Below are 7,206 nucleotides of genomic sequence, written 5' to 3' on the forward strand. Positions count from 1 at the left end.
TGCTCTTCCCTGAAAGGCTGCAAAAAGTCAAAAGAGTTCCCTGTAAAGGTAGAGCTGTAACGTGAAACTTTTAAGGATTTGGCTCAGATTAGAGGAGTTTTAACTTCCTGCCTGCTTGTGGGTGTTACCATGAACAGAAAGAGAAATTTCACAGATTATCTATTCTCAAATCGTGCACACACTAAAACCACAAGGTGGGAAACTGGCAGTGCACCAGCGACTACAGGATATTATACAGATAATCTTCTCAGTGTCGGTATGCATCAGCTAACATCTGTCTCTCTCTCTCTTTTTTTATCTCTGCCGCAATGAGACACACCCACACATACACACACACACACACTAGAGTTTTTCTCACCTCTCAAGCTCCATCTTATTTTATCTGCCCGTCATATACATACTGAGGCCATGCAGCTAAGATTTTAACCACATTCCAGCCTCACAGCTGTTGGTGGGACCCATAGGTGACACCGGACATGTTTCCTGTTCTAACATCCTTTTCTTGTCCTCCTTAATTGGTCTCTAATTGCAGGTCTGATTCTTGTACAGGTCAGCAATTATCTGGGTGGTTGCACTTCCAGTTCAGGAGGTAGAAATGTGGTGTAAAATCTGGAAGCTATTCACACTGCTTTAGGTTTTCTACTAAACACTGATACACTCATACAACAGGTACAATGGAGAGCGCTGCACTGGTTCTGTGGGGGTGAAATGTGTAGTAAATTGAAAGGAAAGTGTCAATCTAGTGATGACACATTTATTTATGTGCTCATTTCATATGTCCATATTATTAGGTTAGTAGGGGATCATTCTGCTCAAAGGTTTGAAGACTGGTGTGCATGTTAACTGTGTATACAAAGAATAGGGAACTTAATCTAATTCGATTTGTATATTCAGGCTGTTTGACTAAATGGGAGGTGTGGCCACCCAATCTTTTTGCTCCAAAAAGCTCCTTTTATCTCAGTAAATTATGCAGCAGAGCTGAAAGACTGCATGACTTCACTTCCTCTTTGCCTCAACACATCACAAACCTGCGGTGCTTCACTCATTTTGCTGTAGAAATGTAGTTTGGAGGTTAACAGGTAGCATTAAAGAACACTGATAACATACATACAAAATGTAAAATGTAAAATATGTGTCAGTAAGAGCATTTCTATGGTCTATGTAATATACATGTAATACATTTCATTTCCCTTGAGGATGCTGTGATGTTGCAACTCCTAATGCAATTCAACCAATCAGTCAAGTAAACTATACCAAACTCACTTCCTTGCTTATGCTAATGAAGATGTAGACGTGTGGCACAATCATTTCACATTTACCATCAAACATTACTGCTGAAGATGGTGCGAGGCAATTTCCTGATATTTTGTATGCAAGGGGGGTTAAATTGTCTAGAAGAGCATGTAATAGTAATGAGAAACACAGACTTTTCTACCACAGAACCAAACCAGGAGAATGGCAGAAATGTGGAAGCATACAGTCTTTAGAATAAATAAGGTTAATGTTGGAAATGTATTTGTATTAATGAAAAAAAGTTGCATGCATGATTAGTGGTAATTTTAGTATTATATAAATCACAAGCCACCACAAAATTTTGACAAACCATTGTGTGAAAGTGTTAACAAGCAAACAACATGCTATATCTGCTTTACTCCAGCATTTTCTCTGAAGAACAAACCATCATAACATGGACTGAATTATTTAAGAAAAGCTGCTGTGGAATTAGGTTTTTTAGGCTTCAACATTCCCCAAAAAAGGCTGTGACACTCTGAGGGGACTGACAAGTGGGGGAGGAAGAAGGGGTTCTGTTCCCATCCCTACATGGTTGTTTTGAAAGAATGTATTGTTCATCTAAAAGGGAAGGAGCTTAAGCTGTTTATCATATCAATGGTTTGTAGTTGTGGCTTGACTGAGCAAGAGCAGCACTGTCCTGTAATATCTGTGACTGACTGAGTGACAAAGTTACACTATTGGTCGGCGGCTGAGTGCTGGTGCAGGACTTTTTCTGTTGGTTGTTGTACTTTTAAAATGATTTTGTTTCCACAGTTAAATCAGGGAGATAGACTGGTCTCTGTTGGCTGCTTCGATACTCAAAGCTTCAGAGTCAGGTGTTTGCTGACTTCTGCCTGCCTGCTGAGAACTGCATGCAGGAACATGGAAACAACCAGTGTTCATGGTCCAGTAGGATTTTATAACTGCGCTCGGACCAAGATGCCAAATTTATGTCTAAATGGAAAAAGAGGCACAACATTTTGCATGCTTATACACTGTCACGCCATATACAAGGTTTTTAACAAGTCTTGTCTCTTGGTGGTTCCAGTGTGCAGCCAACAGCCTGACAGGCTGATCTGAATTCAGACTGATGCTGGGAATATGATGATTGCACACTGAAAATAAAATAGCTTCACTGACAAGCCAGTAGCTAAAAATATATTTGACATAAACTGATACAAACAACACAAATTACATTTAATCTCAATGGCGGACATTACAGTTTAAGCCAGCATTTACTTCTTTTTTTTTATTAATATGGAGAGAACAATAACATTTTAGGTGAAGCATCTAATACCCAAGCAATGAAGCTGGCCTACATCCTAGAGGTGATTAGTTATTTAAAAAGACATTAAAATTATTTTGGTCCAAGTCTAAATGTATAAACAAATATAATCATTGAGTATTTTGGGCCGGTTAGGACTAATTTCCTTTTCTCAGACAGGGGAAACATATGAGCCCCAATTTAGTTTATTCAACAGCAGCTGCAAGTCAGAAAATAAGCTGAAATAACACATATCACCAATTTCCTTGTGATTAGGCATGCTTCTCAGCTGCTAAAGGGATTTAAGACACGATAATAAAGATAAAAAGGAGACATTAATAATTTTGTTATGTCAATTAAAGGCAAGAGGATTAACCACAACACAGGAGCCTTGTAAAGCAATAAACAGACAGGGGCTCTGACATTTTTCCAAAACCATTAATAATGAATGAATATGGTCCCTGCTGCGATCAGACAAATCATATGGAATGAGGGGACAAAAAACACTTGTCTTCTCACTTTACTTGATAGGGCCGCTGTATTTGAATTATACAGTTAGAAAAATCTGTGGTGTCCGCAATAGGCGATTTGCAGGGGGGGTGCCATCCTCTTAAAACGAAAATGATTTAAGATTCATCTCCCTTGATAATCTGTAAATTATGCCATCCCCTCATAGCCGATCGCCATCACTATGAGACAGTGTGCTGTGTGTACAGATAGAGTAAATGTGTATGCAGGTGAGCATCCTATAGTTAATACTGTAATCTAAATTGCGGGAGACACAGTATTTGAAATCGAAAGGCATCGAAAAGACCAGTAGTACAGAGGCTTTGCTCACTCTCCCTTTCTCTCGTACGCAAACATACTGACAGTCTGTCAGTCAGTTTGACCTCCAGGAGAGATTCTACTTATGTTGTTGCCCATCAAAACATCCATAAAGGTTTTAAAGTCTTTGGCAGGATTCAAATTCAGGATTCAAATTCAGATATACATAAAATGGACACTACTTGCTCTTGTTAGTAGTCTTGACTTCATTTGGTCAGCCAGATCAACGTTTTTGATGTATTAACTATCAACCTGGACTCATGCCGCTATTCAAACTGAGGGAAGTGCCTTCTGTAGATTAACTTGGTTGCTTCTTTAAGTTGATGAGAAGTGTCTGAAGGCACCTTTAGTTTGAATCAGTATGAAGCTAAACCATAGACTTTACATAAAGATAAACAAGATGACAGCTCCCCAAAAGTGAATCCAAATCATCTTGAACGCCCCCTAGTGACTGGCTGCAGTAAAGGTTATAAATCAGGTCACCTCCATGTTAGTGGAGGGGGCATGGACTAAACTGAGGTCAAAATACACATCAAGTAAATATTAAGATGGTTTCTGTCATTTCATCACATGGATTCATGTCCAAGCGTTTACGGTGAGTTCGGTTTTAATTTTGTAATCCGATTCTATAAATACCAAGTGAACGTCGTGATTGATAGCTGAGACAGACCTTCGATTGGTCAAGCACGTGTATCGGCTGGACTGTACTGTAGCTCCACACCACAATCACTACTGTGCAGATTCTTGCTCCAAATTAAGTAAAAAGCACAAGATTTGAATGATCTCACTCTTGACTTAGGGCATAGGTCCACTCTTCTATGGTGGTTGTTCCAGGCAGATACGGATAGTTTAACAAGATGTAGTTGGAAGACAGAGACCTGTTTAATGTGCAGTGTCAGATGTAATTGTGACACCTGTGTTGTAAACAGACATGTCTAACAGGGTCAGCTTTGACGCTTGGTAACATAAGGTAATATTGCCTGTCTGTTCGTTTGCCCCTGGCGTTGTTAATAAGTGGCTCACTGGCATGGCTCACTCACATGCCATCATAAATGTTAGTAGTTAAACCTGTGCTTTCCCCGCAGGTCAAAACGTCCGCCACGAGAAAAAGGTCTCCTGGGTGTTTCAAAGTTAATGATGACTGTAGTCTCACCACCTGTGGCTTTTACTGCTACACACGGCTGGTCATGGTCATTGATTCGTAGACAAATGTCATGAAGAGCAGCGGACAAATTGAAATGCTTGCTACAAGAAGACAACAGATAGTGTGGAATGGAACAACGTTAGTGTAACTGCCGCAGCCACTCCAGATGGCAAGCAGCAATGTGACATTAGCACTAGTGACATGTGCTCGGGGTCGTTCAGCCTGTTTGATGCATGAGCCAGCGTTGCATAAGCGGCTCAGAGATGACCTCAGCGTTTGATGGGTTAATAGCCCCGGATCTAGGTTGAAGCTTTGGCTTGTTCAGAGCTGATTGATATGTTAAGATTGATTTCACATCAGTTAGCATAATGGAATTGCCTGGTGGAAATGATTTTTGGTAGTGTGGTTACTGACAGTAAAAAAACCTAATGAAAATTCAACAAAGGGAGCAATGTTTGCTGACCTCCCAGCAGCACAGCTGACCTTCCAGCAGTCGGGCCGACCCATGCAGGGTCTCATTACCTGCATCTATTGATAGCACTCTGTCTGGATAGATAAGGTAAACCCATTAAATTAGTGAGAAAAAAAGACATTAAGAGTATGTGAATGCTGTTTTACATGAATTAAGAGTACTTGGCTAAATTTATTTTCTGACTGATGTTGGAGTTGAGTGTGAAGTTGGCGCTTTTCTTTCATTGATTGTATCCGAAGTGTCTGCTTCTGTGACTGGTTAGAGCTTATTAGCAGGACAAGATAAAAGCTATCACTGCTCTGTTAAGCTATTTTAGTCCATATTCTATCAGTGAAAGGAATGACATGGCCATCAAATGTATTTAATGCTGAATCCTGGCTGTGTCTAAAAAGATGTGCTTATAGAGAGAAAAGAGAGCATTATTGAAATCGTATTTACACCTGGGCAGTGGGCGACTCTCAGCATTAATTTCATTCTAATTTCCCAACCATTTGAGTAAATGTCACAAATGCTGTGTTCATCCTTAGGATTGGCTGCGTGCAACAGCTGGCACAAGCTGCCAGTCAGTATGCCATAGAAGATCAAGATTCATTTTTTTTTCTTCTCATGCTGGAGAAAACGGTTTCTACATCACACCACACTGCCTCTAGCTTCCCCACATTGAGGAAATGCAGGTTTGTCCCAGGCTCGATCAGAAGCAGGTGGTTAGACCTGGCGTTAAGGACGCCTGAGCTGTTTGTAATCTGAGCGCAGTGCATGTCGTGTTTAATGAGAAACCGGCGGAGAAAAGAGGAAACTACCGAATCCTGTGTGGAGGTTGGTAGCTGAGGAAAGGGAGTGGACTAAGTGAGATGGCGAGTTGGGATGACCCTATGGGGAGCACAGCCAACCCAGGACATACACATAAAATGTATGAAAAATGATTAGGCTGTGACTAATTACCCGTTTAGTGTCCCCGAAAGTTGTTAAACAGACCATTGCCTTTTAATACCCCAAAGTAAGGAATGGGATTAATTAAGCAGAAATGTATTCTTCTTCTCTGCCAAGTCCTATTCTCACAGTCTCTAAAAACACTGTGATGGGGTTTTTACCTCAGGGAAAAAGTTTGTAATGGCCTGAGAAGAGATCTCCTTTTCATAACTCACTACTTCTTTTGGGGCGGATGAATGGATGTATAAGCACATGAGCAGCTGCCTCAATAAAATGGAAGGCAGCATGAAAAAATTTAATTTGGAAGACAATGGATTCATGACTGCACATCTGTTTTTTGGAAAAGTATGACATATAAACTTGAAGTCTAAATTTTTTTTTTTTAGGAATAGGTAATTTTTAATCGCTATTTGTGGTGAACCACTAAAATAGCATTGTGGTTGGGAACAGTCTATTCTGTATTCTGCTGCTGAGATATGTTGATCTTGTTGGTGGGGTTACATCTCTGTGGTTGACAACGCCAGCGCAGTCCATCAGTCAGTGACATTTACACAGTGTAACAACAGCAGAAAGGTGAAGCTAGCTCACAAACACAACACTAGATGCACCACCTCTCCTGTTGTACTGTGTATAATACTGAATTGTCACTTTATTCATCATCTATCTAATAATTCCACAAATGTGTGTCTGTCTTTCTGCATGTGGCTCAGATATCTTGAGAACCATTAATCCTATCACCTTCACACTTGACATGTGTATTGTGAAGGTCCCAAGTGCAGTGAAGAAGTTGCTCACGTGATATGTCCAATATTAATCAACTTTGAACAAACAGGCAAGCTGCTCTCTGAAGCTGTGGCGCCTGGAATTATCGAAGTGAAAAATGGCAGCAACAAGTGAGTTTCCAGTTCGAGGTTCTGCGTGCTAAGTCGAGCTTCACTGGACTTTAAACAAAGAGGTGAACAGCTCGGTCTTTAGTTGGTGTGGCTCAATTACTGCAGGTCGCGGTTTCTGAAAGAAAGCTGGAACCAGCATCACCATAGGACCAAGACAACCGCCCATTCCAAACCGGTATTTTTATATTGGTCACTCTAGTAGTTTATAATGATAATGGAATTTCATCCTGTTGTGGAACAAGATTTCCACTGGTGCCCCTAGACTAGCTTTACTAGCATGGCTCTAATTGTATCCAGTGGAGCCAGGTTAGAAGCCAGACTTTCTGGGTGACTGTCATGCAAGTAGATTGCGTTTGTGAAGAGTGGGATTCACTTGTCAAACTATGTAAATGCTTGTTTTTCTTAC

The sequence above is a fragment of the Pleuronectes platessa genome, chromosome 1 (assembly GCF_947347685.1).
Source record: "Pleuronectes platessa chromosome 1, fPlePla1.1, whole genome shotgun sequence".
Lineage (NCBI taxonomy): Eukaryota > Metazoa > Chordata > Actinopteri > Pleuronectiformes > Pleuronectidae > Pleuronectes > Pleuronectes platessa.